Here is a 24,039-nt window from a genome sequence, read left to right as displayed (position 1 = left end):
AGACAGCATTGCCAGAGCACTTGTGGATGCAGAAAGCCTGGACAAATTCACAAAATGCAACTAGGACACTGAACAAAAGGGCGGTATTCTGAATGCTTAGAAATTAGGTAACAGGAAAGAGAATGGAGGGGCGGACAGAAATCAACAAAAAGTGTTTAAATGAAAATACGCATGTAAAACATACAGCCTTCATTAGACCCACCTCCATGTAACACCATACACTACGTGATAGAAAAAAAAAAAAACCCACACATTAAGAAATGTTATAAAAAATACCTACTTTTCTCAGGGTTTCAAAACTATATTTAAACACTGAAAATTACTCGTGTTTAATTTTTAAACTTATTAAGTATTCATTTTAAAAACTACATTTAAATATTTAAGTATATCACAGTTAACTACTCTATAACCTTGAATATTTCCGTACATTCCTTTAGATGTTACTCCCAGTTTAAACTAAGAAATTAGCAGGAATATAGACACCTCACACAAAATCTACTGTCCTGGAGGAACAGTGAACAATTATTCATCCTGTCTGGGTAGGGACGGTGGGCACGTCTCCATAAGGAAGTTGAGATTTAAAAGACAGAAATAGTACATAAACAGCAAAGTATGATTAAATAACATTATGTTCCCCAGATCAATTTAAAGCCAAGCCCAAAGCGATGGAAAAGGAAGGCTCGATTAGCAGCGAGAGAACATGCCATGTCCTAGCAGGCGTCACTCTGCTTATGTGAAGTATGATTATTAATAACATCAAATGTAATACTTCTCAGATGAGAAGACTCTATTAGTAATTTGAAATGAATGCTTTCCTTTCAATCATTATAACTATTCAAAAGCCAGATATTAATCTTAGATACTTTTTTTTTTTTAAAATACTAGTAGAGAGTTAATGTTCCTGGAACTACCCGGAAGGGCTTAGAGACTAGTAAGCACGTTTCCATGGTAACAGACTGCTTCACCAGGGAGCGATCATTTCACGCATTCCCTAAAACACAAGGACCACAAGGGGAGAAGAGAAATCTGCATTTTCGCTTTTCAGGGTCATCACCCATGGTGATTTTTGGTAGAATTTCTATTTTTATGAGCGTGCACACGGCATTCAGGCTCAGAAGTTGCCTAGGCTTCCATTTTTCCTCTCCTCCAGTGTGTGGACGACCTGGGATGTGTGCTCTGATGGGGACCCCGGGGGTGACAAAGTCACCCACAGATTTCCCTCTGCTTCCTGCTGTGAGTTACAGCACCCTGCTTATCCAGTCCTGACGCCGTGTCCCCAGAGACAAGATGGGCTGAGCTGAAACGCGGGACCTTCACAACAGCCTTCAAGTAGATGGAGCACACGGTGGCCGCTGTCTAGCAGGGGCTCACGAACACCAGCTGGACAACTGGGCCGTGACCAATGGCCAAGGGGTCACGAGAAGGAGCGAGGAGAAGGCATGGACGAGGGCAGGCTTACACCCCAACTGCACACAGGTGCAGCGATGCTCGTGACCGCACGCTGACGGTCACCAGTCCCTGAACTAGGGTGTCTCCACCAGGGATGCTGCTGGAAGGAAATGCTCACATTCTGCTTTACTTCACCGGCAATTCTGGCTGGAGAGGTGAGTGTGACAATGCCCTTCTCTTTTGTCTTACAGAGTTCACCTCTAGAGGGCATTGTTCTGACCCTCTACAGAGACCTGTGGTCCACCAAAGGGCAGCATTTATTAGGGGGACAAGGGCCTGGGCAGACCTGCAGTCATGGACCTAAGTGGAGAGCAGTCCCATGGGGACGGGACTCGTGTGCTTCAGTTTCCTCCAGGTACAAGGATCTGGACCATGTTGAGGATCAAGTGAGAAAATTCAGGTAAATGCTCAAAAGGGGGCGGAGTGCATAGCATGCATCCAATAAATGTCAGCTGCCGTAACTATTACTGTTCAAGTTATTAGTGCTGTTAATATTAAAAATCAGGCAGAGTCCTTTGCGAGGCCATGTGGAGGAAAAACTCAAGTCAATCTTTATAAATGATGAGAGGAAAACACTGACATTCTTTCAGAGTGTGCACAGACCTTAGCCTTTATTTTTAACAAAACTAATTAACTGGAACTGAATCTTGCTAACGGGTGACACATTTGGGGAGAAGGACAGAATCATACTGCAGGTGCAACAAAGAACAAAATTTTCTAAAAGATGCCATAATGACAAAAATACATTTTTAAAGTAAAAATTAGTTTTCAATGGTATTTTACTTCTATGAAATGCTTTTTTTCCCTAAACAATGATCTCCCAATCTGAAAATAAAGAAGAGCCATACGAACTTTGAAAATTAATAACTTTAACTTAGAAGTAAAATTTATCATTAATGCCCCCATATTACATCTACTTCTCAAATTCTCTGTCATATCATTACAATGTTAGGATGTTTATGGTGTTGCTCCAAGTGAGTGTCTTTTCAAATTGTCATAACTATTTTGGTCCTTATTTGGGTCATAATCCATTTATCACACCCAATTGAATAATTGCAAAGTGAAACCACAGGTGTTGATAACAACAACAACAAAATGACCAGGGAAAGAAATGTACTTTGAGTAGTAGACGGTCATGGCTTTGAGTTTAGATTCTATTATGTCTTTTTTGTGGAAAGCAAAAACCATAAAACTAAGGCACCCACAAGTATATCACATCACAGAACTAAATTACTGTGAGTCTAAGGCACCATGTTTTGAGCACCACAGCTGAGGGAAGCAGCAGTCAAATAGAAGCATTAAACAACTACATAGATTCCCCAACGCAAAGGATAAGGCTGAGAGAGATCGCTCATGTTCTCAGAACTGAAGAAATGACAGCTTAGCCACTGATGGCCTTCAAGTGATGAAATACTTTATGATCCTTGCCCAGTGAAGTTCACAGCTTCACGGGGCCGATGAAGAGAGGCGGCCTATGACGGGCAGCATCGAGACCACGGAGTTGCTGTGAAATAAAACCACTCGTCTGTGAAGGTTTTATTTCGGCTTGTCCCTGCCCTGTGTGGACCATTTGACTGTCATCCTAAAACCTCAAAGCTTATTGCAGAGTTGTCACCGCTGCTAAAGGACTATCCATGGCTCCAGGCCCTGCTCCTGTCAAAGGCAGCATTTATGCCCAAGAGAAGATAAAGCTGTTGTAACAAGGGAAAATGTGGCAGATTTACAAGGAATTAAAGTTACGAGGTAGCAAGTGGATGGGCCTGGGTTTCACCTTGGGAGCCCTCTGATAGAAAAGCAAGCGTCAAGGCCGCAAAGTCTGTCCTTGATGGGTTTTGGACACAATGTCACTTCCCCCCTTGCACCACCCCGTCCTCTCACTCCGAGGATGAGGGCCTAACTCTGCACTGGCGTTCAGTGTTTTCAAAACATCCACACAAATTCTAGGGCACACAATCAACCAAGAACCCTAAAGTTTGGGAAATGGGAGGAATAGAAAGTGATTTATTAAACCAAGTGTTCATAGTCATAGTACCCCATAAAAAGAAGCATATACAATCGTTCCTCAAACCTCTTCCAAGAATGAAGAGACCACAACCCATTATGGAAAGAAAGAGGAATATTTCACTGAATTCAGCACTTAACTGTGAAGGACGGAGCATTCTGTCTGGAAACATCATTTTACTGCAGGAGTTCTAAACTCGACATATGACTTGAAAACATCATTTGGGCCCTGGGAATTCAGCAAGTCAGTAAAATAATGAAGACAGCTATGGAGTGACTGGGGTGGTGAGGAAATTCAGTGTTTCATACGGACTCACTGAATATATGTATGCGTGGAGTAGAATGAGTTTTAATGGAAAAACTGAAAGTTGCGATTATTGTTTACAATTAATTATGACATTATCTGTCATCCTAGCATACTATACCAGGTGTCAAGCAATTACATATTTTATATTCTGTGCATTGCTTGAAACAGATACCATAATAAAATTTTACTTTTTCATTTAATTTCATTTTGGCACAACAGTTACTGGGCTGCTCCTAGGAGCCAGGTGCTATTCTGACCACAACGGATACAAAAATAACTACAATCTGTGCCATCGTTGAGATCACAGACAAGAGAGAAGAGACTCCATTTGAATGGAAAGGGTCTGTTTCAGGGCAGAAAGAAGGCACACGAGGGGCCATGAAACCACCTGCAAGGGGCGGGCGAGGCTAAGTCACAGGCTCAAGGAAAACAATAAGCCGTCCCGGAAGAAAGGAGGCCCGGAGCAGGCCGCTGAGGCTGTGCCAGGAACAGGGACAGCACAAGCCCAAGGCCAAGGGCAGAGAGAGCCTGGCATTCACGGGGGCCGTGGGTCCCTTCCCCATCCTGGGGGAAACCCTGTGAGGGAGGAAGACAGAGCAGGAGAGGTGGACAGACGGTCTCAGGGAATCTTGTATCCAAGTGAGGGGGCCTGAACTTGACCTTGAGAGTGATGGGAGCCAGTGAGCAGGGAGCAAGCTGATGCTTTAAATCTGGCTGGTGCTCTGTGGAGCGTGCAGAGCAGATCCCAGAGGGCGAGGAGGGCAGCAAAGCTCCGGGGAAGGAGTGACTTGGGTTTGAACAAGGTGCCCCGTACTGAGCTGTGCAGGAGGGAGTTTTCCTTTGAGGGGCGTCTCTTGGCCTCAGTCAACAGACACATTTTTAGAAAGCTGCAAACAAATTTTGTAAGCCAAATAACGTTTCCCCACTGACAATTTACTCATGTTTATATTAATTTCATTGATTTAAAAAAAGACTGTCACCGGGCCCGAGTGTGGTAAGAACCTTGGGGTTCAGCCGTCTTTGGAGCATGTTTCAGCTGCAGACGCTCCACCTCAAGTCGAGCTCACTGGGACATCCGTGTGTAAAATAGGCCGACGCAGAGGGCCTGGGCTGGAGCAGAACCTCAAAGCTCAATGCCCCTCAGCACTGAAGTCCCTAGTGCTTGAGAGGACAGAGCTGGGAAATCATCGACGAAGGTCAAGTCATCCATTCTACAGATTGGCCCATGAGATGCCGGCCCCAGCAGAGGTCTCCTTTCGGAGCCGGGATGTAGCAGGAGACAGAAGGGCTCGTATCCTGGCTCTTCCTGTGTGAACCACACAACTTTGAAAAGTCACCGTCTCCCAGGCATCTGCTGCCTCATCTGCCAAGCTGAGATTACAGTTCCCCCACCTCTCAAGGCTGTTGAAGTGAAAGCACTTTGTGAAATGTGTAAGTCTGTAATCAAAAAGCTAATCGCTACTGCTGATAGGTAGCCTCAAATCAGAGGGCTGGGAGCGAAGCCTGTGACCTGAGTCCCCAGTGACGAGGGGAACCATCACGGCCCCCAGATGAGGACAGAGGTGACGGACACCACCGGTCTCTCCGGGGCCACCATGTGATAAACCCGCTGGAAGGGGAACCTTTGGGTGGCACCTGCAGCAATTCCTGTGATTCCGAGAAACCTCCAGTAAATCTAATCTGTTGAAAGAATACAGTTTCTAAATAGGAAAAAATAACCCCAAAACAAAACATTTTCCTCCAAAGTCTGAGAAACACCGGGCACACCAAACCATCACACTCGACGCACTTTGGTAAGGTGGGTAAGGATGGATCTGCAGCCAGACAGACAAGGGCTCGAACCTCACCCTGTGATTACCTGCTTTGTTCAACAACTACCCACTGTGAGAACTACTGGAGGTGACGCACATAAAGGACTCAGCGCCACCCCTGGCCCCTGAGAAGGTGCCCAGTAAATGCCAAGCAAAGCCCCGGCTCCACAATCTCCTACTGGTGCCACATCACGTGCATCCTTACCCTCTGGAGCTCTCCGTCCGTTACCACGCCAGTGCCTTCACTGGGAAATGCACAAGCCCTGGAATGCACTGTAGAGCATCAGCCTCCGGTATTGACCTGGGAGGAGACTGGGAACTAAAGGAGGTGGTTTGTAAAGTATTTCACACATCACGGCAATAATGCACACGTCAAAAACAGAAGTAGTGCCCTACGACATATCCTCAGAAGCACACAGCCGTCCTACTTATGCACGAGGCTAAGTGCCAATAAAGTGGCTACGTATTAGTTTAAAATTTAAGAACACTTCACACAGCACTTCAAAACCGGGTTTCAATAGTCTTAAAAATAAGAGATCGATTGGATGCGAATGTCTAATTATCAAAAAGTGCTTTGAAACATAGTCGTTGTATTTAAGATTAATGAGATACACTGCAAACACACATAATGTCAAGTGTCACTAATAAAGTACAATGAGAAACCCTAAAACGCTGCAGATCTGGCATAAAGTGTCTTCTTAATTTCCTGGTTTTTAATGGGAGCTTTAAATTCACAGGTTTATATAGTTTTTCTTAATTGTACTGAGCATCTCTTATTTGAATGCTTAGTGACCAAAGGGTGTTAAGAGTAAGAGGTTCTCTCCAAGGCTCCTAAGGAGGCACCTGACTCTGGCTGGCCCTCCTGGAGGCCACTCAGATGAGCTGGACGTCCAGCTGTGAAGTGAGCCCAGTACACAGCTGATGGACACCAATGCTGCGTGTGCAAACGGGTGGTGCTCAAGGAATGCAGCGAGGAATAAACAGCTCCACAAAAGCAGAATGCAGCACATTGCATAACGGAGACAGGTCCTGGACTGCTGGCCCTCTTAACCCCCGCGTGGCCATGTCCTGTATCCGCAGACGCTGCTGTCACACTTGTATGACAGCAGACGTGAAACCCACAACAGTCCTTTTCGTGTACAGGATGTCTTTCAGTCCTGTTAAAGCCCACAGACTGTTCTCAGGCCTCTGTCATGTTAGATTCTGTGCTGGATTCTAAAGACACAGAATTAAAACATAATTCCTACCCTCACATCGCTTATAATCTACTAGAAACAGGCGCAGCAACTTCCCGTAACAGAAACCAGACTAATTTAGCGCCCTTCATGTCCTCAGAGAATGAAAAGAGGACCGGACTGCACACATAGCCCGAAGGGACCACGAGTACATGGAATCTGTAAATTCTGAATAGACGCAGATTTGGGGATAAGAAGAGTCTCCACGCAGGAGAGGAAATCTGAACTGAGCCCCCCAACTGAGGGGGATTTTGATTGAGTTTCTACTTGTGCTTCTTGCTGTCAGTGGGTCTGTTTTACCTTCCGGAGGAGATGCTGTTACTTTCCTCTTGATTTTGTTAGTACAGGTCTATTTAGATGTTACTCAATTATGGACATTTAAGAACTGACAACAGGGCTTCCCTGCTGGCACAGTGGTTAAGAATCTGCCTGCCAATGCAGGGGACACGGGTTCGAGCCCTGGCCCAGGAAGATCCCACATGCCATGGAGCAACTAAGCCCGCGTGCCACAACTACTGAGCCCGCGTGCCACAACTACTGAAGCCCGTGTGCCTAGAGCCCGTGCTCCGAAACAAGAGAAGCCACTGCAATGAGAAGCCCGTGCACCGCAACAAAGAGTAGCCCCCACTCGCCGCAACCAGAGAAAGCCCGCACACAGCGACGAAGACCCAACGCAGCCAAAAATAAAAATAAATAAAATAAAAAAAAAAAAAAAAAAAAAAGAACTGACAGCACCTTTCCAGTCTGGGTTGTTGAATAAAATTGTTATTTTTGTGGAGGGCTTCCCAGGTTGATAAATAGCTTCAACCCTCTCCAGGAACTTAATCAGTCCTCAGAACTCTGCTAATGCGGCAAAATGCTCCACAGTTTCCTCTCGGATTTCAATCCAGCCCACCTTCTCCTCGTGTGCCGTGTGGACGCCCAGGGTGGCTTGCGTAGTGCTGCTTGTTTATTCATTCTCTCAGACAACTGAGAGCCCGAGCAGTCTTTGCACTAAGGGAAAAATTTTACATCAACTTACCATGTAACTTGAGAATCATATAAACGCTTAAAGCAAAAAATAATTTCAAGACTACTTATAAATGTACCTAGTATGTATTGAACTGTGAAAAAATTTGAAGGAATGAAAGGTAAAAATTCTTGGATTTTGCTCAAAAGACTTTTTTTTTTTTTTTTTTTTTTTTGGCCATGCAGTATAGCTTGCGGGATCTTAGTTCCCCAAGACTTTTGTTTTAAAAGGAAAAAGTAACTTTTGAAATGGGCCTCAAAGGAACTCCCAGACTCTGAGAGACAGGAATTGATAAGGAATTCCAGGCAAGGAAAAGCTCGTACACTCTGATGAGACAGGTATGTGAAAAACAGGAGGAGAGAAATGGATATTTGTGTTTTTTTGGTTTTTTTTTTTGTTTGTTTGGGTGTTTAATTTTGGCGGGGGGGCATGGTGCACGGCATGTGGGATCTTAGTTCCCCTACCAGGGATGGAACCCGTGCCCCCTGCAGTGGAAGCTCAGAGTCCTAACCACTGGACCACCAGGGAAGTCCCTGGATACTGACTTGATGAGGGTGGGGATCCCAGTTGAGAGGTGGCTTTAACTGCCAGGCTCTGGAATTTAAATCTGATCCATAGGTAACTGGGAGGAAACAGGATTTTGGAGCAGGGAAGTAACAAGATGAAAACAGTGCTTGCAAAAGACTTTTCTGCTTACCAAGTGGACTGGTCTGAGAGCAAAGACTAAGGCAGGCTCACGAACAGATGGCGAAGTCAGGAATGGAGCTGTCTGGTGACAAAGAGATGACAGTGCCGATGCACGGGGCACATGGAGGGTCCGCAAAGCCTGACGCCTATACAGGCATGTGGGGTACAGTCACGCCATGGGGTGTCCTTCCAGAGGAAGGTCCTTCCGCTGACCGTCCTGGTCAAAGCTGCCTCTCTTTGACCAAGGATGATGTTGAGCTCAGCTTTAAGTGTGTCCTACAGAGAATCAGACCCACAAGACTCAAGTAACGGCACGAGATCAATACTTCTGGTCACCGATGGACCAGTGCTCCGTGAAGCATGTCCAAACACAACCCAAAGACCAGGGGCAGAGAAAGTGGCTTCTCCTCCTCAGCTAAACAGGAGGAATTTCCCAAAGAAGAAACGCAGATTAGGAGGATTCTCAGGTTTCTGTTATATCTATGAACACAGGTACGTAACAAAATAACAGAACTGAATATTTAACATACTTTTATCCTACGGGTCTTTGTTATGTTCAGGCTGCTATAACAAAATGTCACAGACTAGGTGGCTTATGAACAACAGACGTTTAGTTTCCACAATTTTGGAGGCTGGATGTCCAAGATCACGGTGCCGGCACGGTCGTGTTCTGGTGAAGCCTCCCCTCTGGGCTGCAGACTCCCTGCCCCATCCTCATGTGGTGGAAGGGGTAAGGCATCTCCCCGGAGCCTCTTCTGTAAAGGGCACTAATCCCTCCCCCATTCATGAGGGGCCACCCTCAGGACTTCAGCACCTACCAGAGGCCCCATCTCCTAATTACCTCCCCATTGGCCACCAGGAGTTCAACATATGAATTTGCGGGGGGGTGAGGGACACACACACTGAGACCACAGCACTGGGCTATCGTGCGTGGACCAGCGTGGAGAGGACACTCCATGTTTCTGAACTTCGCTGAGTATTCAGAACGCATAAATGCTTTCTCAATCCGCAGGGATGCAGCAGACACGCAGCAGGCTGGAGAATGAATGTGAAGGTCTAATCCCTCAGTAGGTGTCCTCCTCTCTCTCTAATGGCCATGCTCTTATGGGGCCCTCAACCAACTTTCTGGTTCCATTTATGACCCCATCACTATAAAGAAATCAACTGGTGTGAAAGGTCTGGGGTCTTATAGAAGAGGTGGACCTGGGTTCTACACCCAGTGTGTGTCTGGTCACATGGTTGCCCTTTATATGAGGTTAACCTCTTTGATTCTTGTACCCCTGTCTACACCATGAAGACTCACACCTTCTCTGCAGGCACGTGACGCTTCCAGCAGTGGGGTCCCAGAGCAGGCCTTCCACAGATGACGGCCTTACCTTTTCTGCTGGTCTTTGTAGAAAAGCAATGCCTCCGTTGACAATGAACTGACTTAAAGTGTAACAGCCATTAATAATGAACAACAACAAAGGACGCACACACCGCAACCTACAGAATTTGTCTTTCATTTGATTTCAAAAAACAGCATTTTAAATATGCCAAATAACTTAAACGGTCATTTAGTAATTTAAATTGTAATCAACAGTGGCTTCTTGAACTTCATAATAAATGTGTGTTCAATCCTCACAAACAGAATCTGTGTACAGGGGTATTTATTTTATTTTATTTTTTAAATTATTTTTTTGAATATTTTCTGATGTGGACCATTTTTAAAGTCTTTATTGAGTTTGTTACAATATTGCTTCTGTTTTTTCTTTTGCTTTATTTTGGCCCCGAGCCTTGTGGGATCTTAGCTCCCCAACCAGGGATCGAACCTGCACCCCCTGCATTGGAAGGTGAAGTCTTAATCACTGGACCACCAGGGAAGTCCCGTGGGGAGGGGTATTTATTTTAGAGAGGGAAATATCCTTATATCTATCCTTCCAGAAGCCTACAGGATCTTTGTGAACAAGGGGAATAAAACAACTGAAATCCCAGCTGCTTTTCCCCAAAGGTGCCCCCTCCTCTCCCTCTTCTTTTTTAAAAGGCAGCGAGCCTGGTCAGGGGGTCTCGGCAGCGGCCAGCTCTCCCCGGCCCCAGGAGACCTGCTCAAGGTCAGCTGAGCCGGCTTCGAGGAGCCACCTGATGGTTCTGGTGGAACCTGAGCTCTGAGTCACTCGCTTGGCAAAGAACTGATGTGGGAAAAGTCAGAAGTCAGAGATGCTGGCGTGAAAGGTAGATGAGTCATGGAGGGGAAACAGATCCCTCGCTGCGGAGGACCAGCTTCAGGAAACGCTGAGATGGAGAAAAGGTGTTTGTGGCAAGCCAGCAGGTATTCTCGGTCAGGACCATTTAACACACAAACAAAACTGCAAGGCTGATTTTGCTCCCAGCAACCTCAAGTCCCCAGCACTCACACTATAAAAGAACAAAACTCCATCCCAGAGAAGTTTTGAAAATGGCAACTTTCCGGGAGAAACTGACTTTATCAATTATTTCAGTTTGATTAAGATAATGGGCAACTAAAAACAAGGGAAACATTGTAACTTACTTCCTGAAACTGCAATCACCTGAATAATGCACAGAGGTTGGTAGTTGTGTGTCCCTTGAAAGGTGACTTAATGTACACTACATAGGAGGACTGAGGTTCTAGGTTGAAAAAACTCAAAAGTTTGATTCAAAGCACATTACAAGGTCATTTTACGCCTGCATTTTCTTTTTTAGTTTCCTAAAAGAAGGGATCACTTCTTTTTTTTTTAACGGTACGCAGGCCTCTCACTGCCGTGGCCTCTCCTGTTGCGGAGCACAGGCTCCGGACGCACAGGCTCAGTGGCCATGGCTCACGGGCCCAGCCACTCCACGGCATGTGGGATCTTCCCAGACCGGGGCACGAACCCGTGTCCCCTGCATCGGCAGGTGGACTCTCAACCACTGCGCCACCAGGGAAGTCCCAGGGATCACTTTAAAAAAAAAGACCCATCTTATACTTTTAAAACATAGTAACCTTAAATACACGTATTGAGGAGTGGTGAAAAATGTTGATGACAATAATAATACATATTCTTTATAAGGCGACTTATCTGTCATTTATAAACTCAGAAAAGAACAAGTTTTAAAGAACTTTAAATGTGAAAATAGCCTAAAACAATTGAAAACATTTGGATAACAAGACAAAAACTATGCTTTTCACAACAATCTTTAGAGCACCTTTTTGTTTGTTTCTATCTTCTTTAGGGGAAACTGGTATAAAAACGATTTAAAGTAACCAGCACACAGAGACCTGGCATTACTTGGGAATCACACATAGGAGCCCAGATTTAGAGTCTACCTAACCCAGGCGACACTGCGTTAATGAGTGACAGGGCTGAATCCTTTCTAATCTTCCTGATGCAGGGCCTGGCCAAATAATAATATTGACAAAGCTCAAGACGATTATGCCTGTGAAGGCAACTCACTATCTGGTCCGGGAGGGTGGAAGGAGGGGCCCCAGCTTCTCCAGGCCTACCGTCTCCCCGGCACTTCCTGTGGTCATGTGACCTTCCCCAAATCCCTAGGAGCGTGTTGGTATTCTTGCTTGGCACGTGGGAAACTGAGGCTTAGAGGTGAAGTCCAATGGCAGGGTTAGTAGGCAGCAGAGCTGAGTATACACTCATGTCTGCTCAACCTTGCAGTTCTTTCCTGGCCACTAGGGCTGCCAATTCACCTGCTGCCAGGAGCCAGCTGGGTGGGAGGAGGGGCGCAGGGAATCCTGAGAGGGAACAAGAGGCCCCTGATTGCTGGGGACTTGTCCTACTTTTAGCACTTGACAGTTCCATGTTCCAGAAAACCTCTCACTTGTGGGCAAATCGAGATGGGTGGGCTCCTAGAACGAGCAGAGTGGGGAAGACAGGCCCTGTTGGAGACGACCCCCATTAAACCCACCTGTGTGGAGGTGCAATTCTACGAGCTGGGGGCTGGGGATGGGAGATGCTGAGTTCCCTCCAGCCAAGAGGAGCCCAAGGCTTTCATATCAGAACTTCTTATATCTGTGATAAGGGAACACGGTGATAAGATTGATGCATTTCAGCATGTCTCACTGAAATGTGCTGTTGGCTTTTTCTTTAATCCCTCTTTCCACAGACTGCAGAATTCCACCTGGCAGAGGCTGATTCTTATTTGTCAGCCTAAGTTAGATGCTAAGATTCCAGGAGACCAACAACGTCTACCCAACAAAGTTCTTCATGATGGAATGATAAGCAGCTATAAAATGCATGGCGTGCTATCCAGGGAATGGTACGTTACATATGGATGCTGGAAGAGAGGCTCGAGGATAGCTGTCAATCAAACCAAAGCATGTGGTCACGTGGGAACATGGGCGCCGAGGCTAAGATTGGTGACCTCACAAGGGCTGCTCTTTACCACGTGTCAGGTCCTTGCACACGTGAGTTAACTGGAGAGCTAGCTGTCTGTCAATTTCCTAAACATTCTCAACTTCCTCATTTGGTGACACTGAGCTCTCAGCCCCCTCTGTCAAAGGGGAGGAACCATCTGGACCTTGGCCACTGCTCATCCACTTCCTCAGCTCCTTCATGGGAAGATGGGTCTGGCTAAAGGATGTCTCCAGGCTCGCCGTCAGGAAGGAATCCGGTGGTGTGGACGTGGGACAAAGCACCCAGCAATGTCCTTTACAGACACACACATTCCCACGTCTGCTGACTGTCCTCCAACACCTGCCCCACCCTCTCGGTCTGTCCCCTGGCTGACATCTAGGTTCTGCCCTCCTGACAGGACCTCCCTAGGGAGGCCATCCTGCAAACATCTCTGTGCCCCAAGCTCCCAGGCATTTGCTGTTGGCCCTACAGCATTAGGGCTGCCAGAAAACACCACCTCACTCCCCAAGCACAGACAGTGTACTTCGCACTGGAGGGTAAAAACGTTCATTTTTTAGATACTGTTTTTGAATCCATGCACTTCTAGATACCAGGGAGATTATGAGTAAATATTACACAGCCCTTAAAAGACCAGAACTGCTGGGAGACACGTAGGCAACATGTCACGGAAACCCCTGGGGAAGGAAATCATCGTCACTGTTAGTTTGGTCCTGCAGGCCCTCAAAGGCGGGACTCCTCTTTTTTTGCTTGTTTTGGTATATGGATCCACCTGAAGATCTGGAAAATTCCAAGATCTCTGATCTGAGCCTTTCTTTAGAGAAATGTTACAGTATGAAAGGTATATTGTTAAAATACTTTTATCACAAGTGCCATCATCATATGCTTCCCTTGGTGTTGAGGACGCCTCTCCTATGTTGGCTTTTGCCAGGGAAGCTGTGACCAATCTCTGTGGACATGAAGAAAAGGGCTTAGTTTGGTGGCAGTGAGTAACCCCTAAACCGAGCGGCCACTGGGAACCAGACCTCCCTGTGGGGAGTGTGCTTCTACGTGGACATCCATTCACACTGTATTTCACAGCAAACAATAAAAACAAGACGGTTATCTCAAAAAAAAAAAAAAAGCAAAATATCTAAAACTTCAGCCTTTTTGTCTTAGTGTAATATGACGTAGGTTTTCAGAGAGAATCAATACCTTCTGCTCAGAATGTATCAAAGCAAAGCAATACACTTACTTGAAAGAGGACTGAGTATTTTACGGATTGCAGGCAGAAGTCACAGGGAATCCTTCCTCTCTTAAAGTACTCTCTGCTGCACGAAATATCTAAAAAAAGAAAAGATCGCTATTGCTTTTTTATTTGACAAAAATAGGCAGGCTATTAAATATATACAACAACAGAAAATGAAGATTCTTTAAAAAATTGGTCAATAAATTAAAAAAAACAGATAACGAACACGGAGGTAAACCAAACTGTGCTAGTTTTTACATACACATTTCAGTTAGAAGCTAAGTGTTTTGTTCACCTTGACTAGTTTTTGACGGAGCCATTTAACTGCAGATAGCAAGTATAAAGATAGAAGAATATCAACACCAAGTTGTAGGAAAGTCACACAAATGAAGGTTGACAGGGCATCATCTCATCCTCAGAACTGCTGCTCTACACACGGGAGTCCGCGTGTGTGCAGGGAGTGACAGGCTGTCAGAGTCTCAAAGGGCCTTAGAGCCCACCTGGGACAAACCGCACTTCAGTCCAGGACACAGAGCCCACTCAGGGCGGGGGCTCAGCACAGACCACCCAGCTGGCCGGGGCAGAGCTCCTGACTGCCACAGGGGCAGCCTTCACAGCACTGCAGCCTGCCACGCCAGTAGCCATTCATTCATTCATTCACTCTCCAGGACTCACTGAGCACTTTCTATGGACCAAGTTCTGTTCTAGGCTCCGGGGGTTAAGACCAAGTCTCTGACCTCCAGAGAGGGGAGACTAAGTACAACAGATACTGTCTTAGACTGTCCCACTGGAATGGCAGTTGGGGACACTTGAGCACAATCCCAAAGGCACTGAGGGAACAAGCCTGGGGTCTACTGGGGGAAGCACCCTCCGAGCAGGGGGGCAGCCAGGGCCCCGAGCAGGGGGAGCAAGGAGGCCGATGTGGCTGGAGGGGGGCCCTGCGGACACGCAGGAAGGTGGCTGAGTCTCTGTGGCCATTGGATGAACCAACCGATGGGATGCAGGTAACAGGGGGGCTAACGGAGGGCAGAACCTTGGAGAACATCTATTTAAAAGGGGGGCAGAAGAGGCAGCTGGGAAGGAACAGCCAGGGACGGGAAGCCAGCAGGGTTGGCTGCCGGCTCTGCAATCAGCTCTGACGGAGAATACTTCCAGCTCAGCGAGGAGGGCGGGGTAAGGACACAGGGAAAGACAGAGGCTGCTCTTCTGACGGGCTGTGCAAACGTCGGTGTGCAAGCCTGACAGGGCAGAGAACTAGAGCATCTGGAGGGTGTTCTGCCTGCAGGCCCCAAAGTATCGGAGATGTAGGGCCTGGTTCCATGTAGACATTTTCCTGGTGGCAAGAGCTAATGCAAGTGTGAGACCCTTAAGGGGGACTTCCCCTCCAAACCCGGCAAGACTGAAAATGTCTAAATTCCATCAAATGTATAAGGAGGGCAGAAGGCCTTAATCATAGGAAGGTCAAATCCAAGTGTTATATTCCAAGCCCAGAATTTACAAGCTTGTCTTTAATGAGCACATACAAAATAAGTGACTGAAATAAATAAAAGAGCTAATTAAATAAATAAAACAGTCAACCGGCATCCCATCGCAAATGATAACTCCTGGCAATTCAAGCAGTTCCAAAAGCCATCCCTAAATTACTTAGGAGTGCAACAGTGAGGAATGTGTTTTGTGATGCCTTTAAGATGCATCTTTAAATTACTGAATGCATGTAAAAATTTTTTTCGAATCCCACGTGATATAAATCTATTGCAATAAAAATACTTCCAGGCAGGGCTTCCCTGATGGCGCAGTGGTTGAGAGTCCGCCTGCCGATGCAGGGGACACAGGTTCGTGCCCCGGTCCGGGAAGATCCCACGTGCCGCGCAGCAGCTGGGCCCGTGAGCCACAACTACTGAGCCTGCGCATCTGGAGCCTGTGCTCCGCAACGGGAGAGGCCACAACAGTGAGAGGCCCGCGTACCGCAAAAAAAAAAAAAAAAAAAAAAGAAAAAAGAAAAAATACTTCCAGGCAGCAATCTAGTGTGCATTCTGAGGAGGGCTGGGAGGAGGAAGAGAAGGCACGACAGTTCCTGTGTATGACATTTACTATTACAGGTCACACATAAGGCAACAGGGAGACTGAGAGTCCCTGTCAAAGAGGAACCAGGTCTGTGGCCCACCCTGACTCCTACCTGACACTAAGAGTGGTGCACGTGGTGCAGAAACCTTCTAGATCAGGCACTACTGCCCTTGCCCTGAAGTCTTCACACCCCACCCCTGGTCACTCCTCCTCAGGATCCCCAAGCTGGCCGCCTCCCTCTGCTCCCTGCACCCCATTATTATTTATCTCACGGCCTCTCCTCCACAATCTGCCACTTCCTGCTGAGAGGGCTGCGCCTTCTTTCCTTTTTTAAGGCTTAGCACAGAACCTAGCACATGGTAGGTGCCCGTAATTACAGAATAAATAATGAAAGAAAAACTAGACACACTTAGATGAGGCCTAATGGCTCCTCAAACCTTTTCCCAACCCAGGCAGGTTCTGGAGGATCGACCCTGAAATACTTATCAATTGTGAATGACAGGCCTCCCTCAGTGCTTTTGATGCCACAGATGCCAGCGGACCAGCCAGAGAGCCGCCTGCAGGCACCACCTGGCAACCCTTCACCCCATGCCCTGGACTGTCCCCCACTCCTTCCTTTTTACTGTAACTTTCAGGCCCTGTGCAGCCCAGTTGCTTTGTGGCACATCATATTCTACGTGGAAGGGCTTTTCATTTTTAGACTGATTATCATTTTTCCTGCTGTCATTATAAGCCCCTAGAAGAAAAAGTGAGAAAGTATCTCTTAGAGCAGACAGTGTTTTAATTTTCAAATATTATATGCTTTATACTCTAGTTCATTCTAATAGACCTATTTTTGATTGGTCAGAAATGTCATTCATCAATAAAGAGTTATGGAATTATAAGGATGAGAGAGAACAAAATTTTAAAGTGCCCAAGACATTTGTTTTTACTTTCTTATCTCAGAAATACATAAAGATTCCCCTTCGTGTAGTTAAAAAAATGTTAAGATGTGATTCATCTGAAGATAAAAGTGCAGATTTTGTTACTCTGCAAAAACATAAATAACATTTTACTTAGTGCTATTAGAAAAATGCCCCTTTAGTGTATGTTAAAAGGCCCTCCGGGATATCATAGTAAATTCCTACACAATATTCACACACGGCTATATTTATATTTACCTTTTTAAGAAGTTCCTTCTAGACACAGAAAGTCTTTTAAGGTCCAACCCTGAGAATCAGCATCAGCCAGAACCACTTCCCACGGCTTCCCGTGACGCACAGCCTAACAACGATGCTTGTAGGGGAGAGTCACACAGCTTGCATTTGAACAGTAATTTACTTTTAAGGCAGCCGACTTCTCAGAATGTTCTAAGACCAGGGTAATTTAGGAAGCGTTTCACGAGATTAAGAAAAGGGAGAGGGACAGACAACGATGGGATCGCATCAGTTTATTCTTCCCCAAGTGAGGGTCTCAGCCCGTCTGTGGATAGGAGGTTATTTTCCACGTCTGCACAGGGAGCACCTCAGGCAAAGAATGAAGAGGCAGGAGGGCTCTGGGCAGGTGAGGAAGAGCAAAGCCCAGAACTGAGCTGCGCCCTCCGCTCCCCACCACGCAACCTTGTGAAATGTGACTGGGGCGTGGTTTGCGTCATCGGGGCGTCCAAAGAGGAAGTCAGCGTCCCCCACAGGGTGACCCCTCCAGTGCCCATTTCACCAGACACGGCATCTCAAAACCCAGATGCCGGATGACAATGAACCACACTCAACTTTTGTATTACAGGCAACACCCTATCACAATAAAGGACAAACTTTCAGAATATTCCTTGTTGTTTTCTTCAAACTGTTATTTGGGAGAAACAGTACACCCCAGGAATGGACGAAGGAGGGAATTCTCAGGGGCTGAGGGTGTGGATGGGGAGGGAAGCACAGTTAGGGCTCTGAAGTTTTCCTCGACCAAAGAACACAACGAACCCCTTGAACCAGATTATAGCTTCAAATCAAAGCAGCTACTTTAACCAAATTCTGAAATGGCAATGTCTGGCTTTTCAGGAGCAAGGAGATAATTCCTGACAGCCTTCAGATAGCAGCGCAGCTCTCCACGGATCCCAGACGCATGGTGGCAGCCAGCCAGCCGTGTGACTGGTGACTCAATACACAAGTTTCTGTGGTCTCCACCGTCTCATACAGTGAGGACATCAATATTGAAGTTTGAGGGCTAAATGGTGGCAAGGGGCTCTTCCCGAATAAAACAGAACTCTACGGAGAAGGTACGCTGAGAAGCAGACGCTCGCATTGCATTTGTTTGCATTTCTCTAAGCTCAGCCTTGGCCGTTTAAATATTTTTCCTTCTGAATGTATCACCTTTATCACAGAATTCAAGATTATTTACTGTTTGATTTGGAAAATCATCCAGGCAACCATGAACAGAAATTTTAAAATGTTGTCAAACATAAGTCAGAGTGGTGAGAACCCCACCTTCTGTGATTTCAACTCCCAAAACAACATCCTTGTTAAACAAAGCCCGAGTCAAAAATTCTGTACAGCACAGGCCGAATATACACCTAGAAGTGTTTCTGGCAGAACGGGATACGCTAACATCCTCTGTATGAAAAAAGCTTCATGAAAACTACAGAAGGGGAAACAAAGAGAACCATCCAAAATGAAGGCTGCACACATCTTTGAAGAAACAATGGACATTACTTCGGCTGAGACCCTGCGTTGACACCAGGAGACCCGCTGCTCTGTCCTAATGAAAGTGTATTTCTCCAAACTCTCCTCCACGGCTCATTATTCAGGAGAGTCCGGACGCCATGCGAACAAAGTCGACAGGGCACTGAAATGCACCTCCAAAGACACCTACATGGATGCAACATCGGGCTTTCCTAAAACAGCAGAGAACCAATAAGAAGCGCTCCCCAGCACATGCACTCTTGAATCCAGGTAAAAACAAGATTCCTACATGAAGACGGTAGCTGTCTACCATCCCAGCCTTCTCCGGGAGGACATATTTTACATGGAACGCCGGAGAGCGTGTGATATTAACAAAAGCAAGATCAAATTAAACAGATGACATGATGCACACACTTCATTTCATGCATGGCCGTGTCTTTCAGGCGAGATAAAGACTCAAAGTAATTACCATGAACTGAAACTTCTTCCTTGATCTCCTCTGGCAGCCGGCAGTCGGTGACTGCCTCGCTCTCTCAACAAAGACGATCGCCTCCTCCTCGGTGCCTGATTCCTCCTGTAACGTTACCAGCTAAGCACCTCCACCGTGGCCAGAACGCAGCAGAGTATCTCTGTATCCGTGTCTCCAATGCAGCATAAAGAGTACTGTGGAAACCTATCAAACCGGCGAGCAGCTAGGCTGGCAGCCAATGAGGAGAGGCTCGGGCGGAATCCGGCACATGCTCTCTGAGGCTCAGGCTGTCACCAGCGTTTAGCAGGCTGCTAATCTAATTATAGCTAGTTTGCTAGCACAGAGCGATTGGAGCCGAGCACAGGAGCAAATTAAATTTTAATAAATGAAACCCCACAGACAGAATCATCTTGATTTCCTGTCATTTTGAGGATTAATGTGTCACCTTATAAACCAGAAGTGGTTTTTAAAGTGCATTCTTGTTTTTCTTCTGATCTAGAGAAACAAAGAGTGGTTAAATCAACGTATGGAATAGCCAGTTTCCTTAAACTTAACAGGTTCCAAAGATATGAAAAATAATGTATATATATATGTATAACTGAATCACTTTGCTGTACAGTAGAAATTAATACAACATTGTAAATGAACTATACTTCTCTAAAATAAATTAAAAAAAAACAAACTTCACAGATTCCAGCACTGAAGAATAAATAATAAAGTCAATAGTAGGAAGGTATTAGTGGTGGTGCTATAAAATCTGAGACTTCACTTTATTCACCCTGATTAGCAATTTGCCACTTAGTTGTCCTAAAGTTCTAATTAGTCTCTCAATATAGTTTGAAATACCCATCATGGAAATGTACCAATTTCCACCCATCGTGGAAATGTACTAATCAAGGTGTCAAAAATCATCACCTTGACTACACCGATGAATAATAATTCAGAGGTACAAGAGATGGAAAAGGAATATCAGAAGTCATTGTAAAGGAAAAATTAAGGAAATCTGCCCATGGCACAATTTAATGGTAACAGTAGTTCTAGAAGCTGAATCTCGCAAGAGGCACAGAAGAAAACCATGCATTCCAATAGCCAGGCTGCCTGGATCAGCTATTCCCTCCTGGGTGACTTGGGGCAAGAGACTGGATGTCTCTGAGTCTCAGAGGCAGTAGTGGAAGGCACCTTGCAGCATCACTGCCAGAAGCAATGGGCACTCAGCTCTCAGCGCAGAGCCTGGTGCAGAGTGAGTTCTAAATTAAGCTATTATTAATAGCAGCAATCTTTACACAATACCATAGTGTCTCCCTTCTTTTCTGGTATCAGACTACTCAAAAAAGAAGTATCTAAACTTCTCCAGTGTACAGCTTTGTCAGAAATACCATTTAGAAGTAATGAATGGTGACAAGCCAAGAGCAGACTTGATTAATCATGCAGAACCATTATTGGTATTCACTGTAGTAACAAACATTATTTCACCTGCTTCTTTCTGGATATGCATTAGTCACTAATTTCAGTTTATTCTATATGAACCAATCTCAGAAGGAACTTTCAGGAAATTGGGGTTTAAAATTGCATTTCATTAATGATTTGCAGTATAGATTAAATGCCATTATACATTTGAGAAAGTGTTTTAGATGGAATATAAATTGGGGCAAGTCTGTAACGAGGAGGTTGATTAAATTTAAAATGACGCATTTATGTGAAAAGGGGAGAGGAGAGAGGTCAGCTAGTCAAATGCAACTTTTGTCCCCGTATCCATTTATTTATTTGTTTTCCCTTCAAGTCATTTCTTCAATAGGTTCTACAAAATTAACAGTCCTCCAATGATATTAATCAAATCTGTTAATCTGTTAAACTTCTTTTCTGTAATTCCCCCAAATCAGTATATGTTCTACCAATCAAGTTCCAATCCAATGATAACATGCAAACTTCTCATTTCTGTAGTTATGCTGTGCTTTGGTTCTTCTTTGAAAACCTTTACAAAAAGCTGACATGCTCAACAGGCATTATGATTTGCTCTGAGGAACCAAATACTCTCAGGGGTTAATTAGTAGCTGTGGAAAAAAATACTGACTAAGCGGCATCCTTCATCCTTCCATCTTCGGGTACCACAAAGTGGATGGGAAATAAACTAAGGAAAGGAACACCATGGCCCATAAACATCAGGGGAAAGCACAGAAACTCATGGTCTATACATCCAAAAGTGAAAAAGTGTGTAGAAATGTAGACACAGACACCAACTGTGAGAAAATATGATAGACACAAACTTCCTAAAATGACCCTCACATGTGCTACCTTGAAGCAGTGTCCGTGTGGATTATCAAACCGCCATCACCATTACCAGGAGCTAAAACTTCAAGAGGAATTGGCTTCAGTGATTTGGCCTAAGGCACCGCTCCCCGGAGGCTGCCAGGATACAGCCTGGTACCAGTCGCAGGCATTCTTCTGGGAAACACTAACAGCTCTTCCTCTTCATGTAACAGACTGCTGGCTCAAAAAGGGGGCACTTTAAAAAAGCTGTTTGATTAATTTGTCTCGTTCCTGTTTTGTGTAAGACATTTAAACAGACACTTCGTAAGAGAAAGAAGCAACTGCTCCTTTCTTAGGTCTCAAGCTGAGAGCCCCTATGTTACTGTGAAACTGAGTAACAGTTAATTGCTGATCCTTCTCACTGCCCCTCGGCCGGGGGAGCCTAGATTTTTTTTTTTTTTTAACCTCTGGAATGAGGGCTTTTGTCTTTGAACTTCAGTCAACTCTGCCTTGATTCTGAAAAATCAAAACTCAATGAAGAGTTTGAGGCACCTACTCTGTGTAAGGACCGTGCTGGACATTGGGGACCCTGCAGGGAGTTGGCTGGGGCCCCGGATTCTCAGTGGAGCTTCCATTCTAATGAGGGATAAACAGTAAGTGATGCATCAACACAGGGGTTAATTATGATGGGGGGCAAAGTGCTGCGAAAGGATACAAGTTGGGGTGAGAGTCTGGTCTGCAGTTGAAGGATGCTTTTGGCTGGAGGGTGGGTGTGACCAAGAGAGCTATGAAGTCCCGGAGAGGCGGATGGAGCCAGGGGACCCAGACGGAAGGTGGAGGCACAGCTGCCAACAGCAGACTCGGGGCGAGGAAAGGGTTTGGTCCGAGCCTCTGGAAAGCTGCGCGCTGAACGTATCCTCAACAGGAAGGATGTATCCTCCAGCTCCCCTTCTTTCTGGTTATCGTCCAAGTCCCACCCTCACTTACCCTTCTCTGCACGAGGCGTGAAAACACGAACGTTTCGCACTGGCTGCCCGGGTGTGTGTGGGGGGGAAGGCAGGTGATAGTCACCCAGAAACGTCCACCCCACTGGGGTTCTGCAAGCTCTGTTTTGATTCTCTAACCTTGGAGGACGAGGAGAGGAAAGCCTGTGTATCAAGAAGGGCCACGTACAGAAGTTGAGACACAGATGTAGAGAACAAACGTATGGACACCAAGGGGGGAAAACCGTGGTGGAGTGGGGGTGGTGGTGTGCTGAATCGGGCGATTGGGACTGACATGTAGTCACTGATGTGCATAAAATGGATGACTAGTAAGAACCTGCAGTATAAAAAAACAAACAAACGAAAAAAACAACTAATAGTAAACTTTCTTTGGGTTATTTGTATGGAAATATGTTAATATAAATGTTTCAGACATTACATGAAATTTCTAAAAATCATATATGTTCTGGTATAATGTTAAGTCATAATTCTAGTTATTACTTTAAAATGTATATCAGAAATAACTAAATAATAATAATAATAAAAAGAAGGGCCATGCAGAGCGCCGTGACAGTCTTCTTCCCTTGGGAAAGAAATGAGTTCACGTACGCAGAACGGCTCTAAGCCCACGGCTCCAAGATAACCGTAGACTGGTCAGAATATTCCCGCCAGAACCGGCTCAGTTTTGGTGGTTGGTCAAGCTCCGTCTTGCCGGAAGGGACCCAGAGATCTGTCTCTGCTCGGAGCCCCGACCACGCGCTGGGCCCCAGGGCTGGCGTGCAGCTCTGCCGAGGCAGGAAGGAGGGACCAGCACCCAGGGGGGTCCCGGGCGAGCCAGAGAGACCCCAGCCCCCGTGAAGCGGGGTGGGCCGGCGACCGCGGCATTTCCACGGTGATGGTTCAGGCCACCAGCGGGAAGTCGCTGCCCGTGGAACCGGGCAGCGATGCCAACACGCGGCTCCCCAGCCCACGCGAGGGGCTCCGGGCCGCCACGGACCCCCCTCCAAGGGCGAGACGGGAGGGCCCGGGCTGCAGCAGGCTCCTCCGGCCGTCCGGGCGGGACGACAGGTGAGAAAGCACCGGGGCGTCGGCGTCGGGTGCCCCTTCCTTCTCTGTTCATAACACCCGCACTTCCGTCCGCTTTCCTTCTCTGTTTTCTTTCTCTTTCTTTAGCAGAATGTGGTCTAAGGGGATCTCGATGCTGCTGTACCTACCGTGGCCGGGCTGGGCAAGGCTGAGTCAGGCTGGCTGCCTCCCCGGCAGGGCAGCCCTCAGCTCCCTCCCCTTTCAGGTGCTCAGCGTCCTGCTCCGTTGACCAGGACGTGTCCCCACTGCCTGAACAGGGCCTCGCCTGGGACCCAGTGGAGTGAGTCCCTTACGGAGCCTCTGGGGAGCCCCCTGCTGAGAGAGGTGACTGTGTTTGGACCATCCTTTTGCCGGGCTCTGTGGGGCTTGGTGTATAATCCAGGTGCACATCTTGTAGCATCTTCTCAAGCCTGGCCCACTCCGTCACCTTTTTTTTTTTTTTTTGCTGCATAACTTGGCTTGTGGGACC

This window comes from Hyperoodon ampullatus (assembly GCF_949752795.1).
Source record: "Hyperoodon ampullatus genome assembly, chromosome: 17".
Classification (NCBI taxonomy): Eukaryota; Metazoa; Chordata; class Mammalia; order Artiodactyla; family Ziphiidae; genus Hyperoodon; species Hyperoodon ampullatus.
This window is presented reverse-complemented; position numbering follows the sequence as displayed.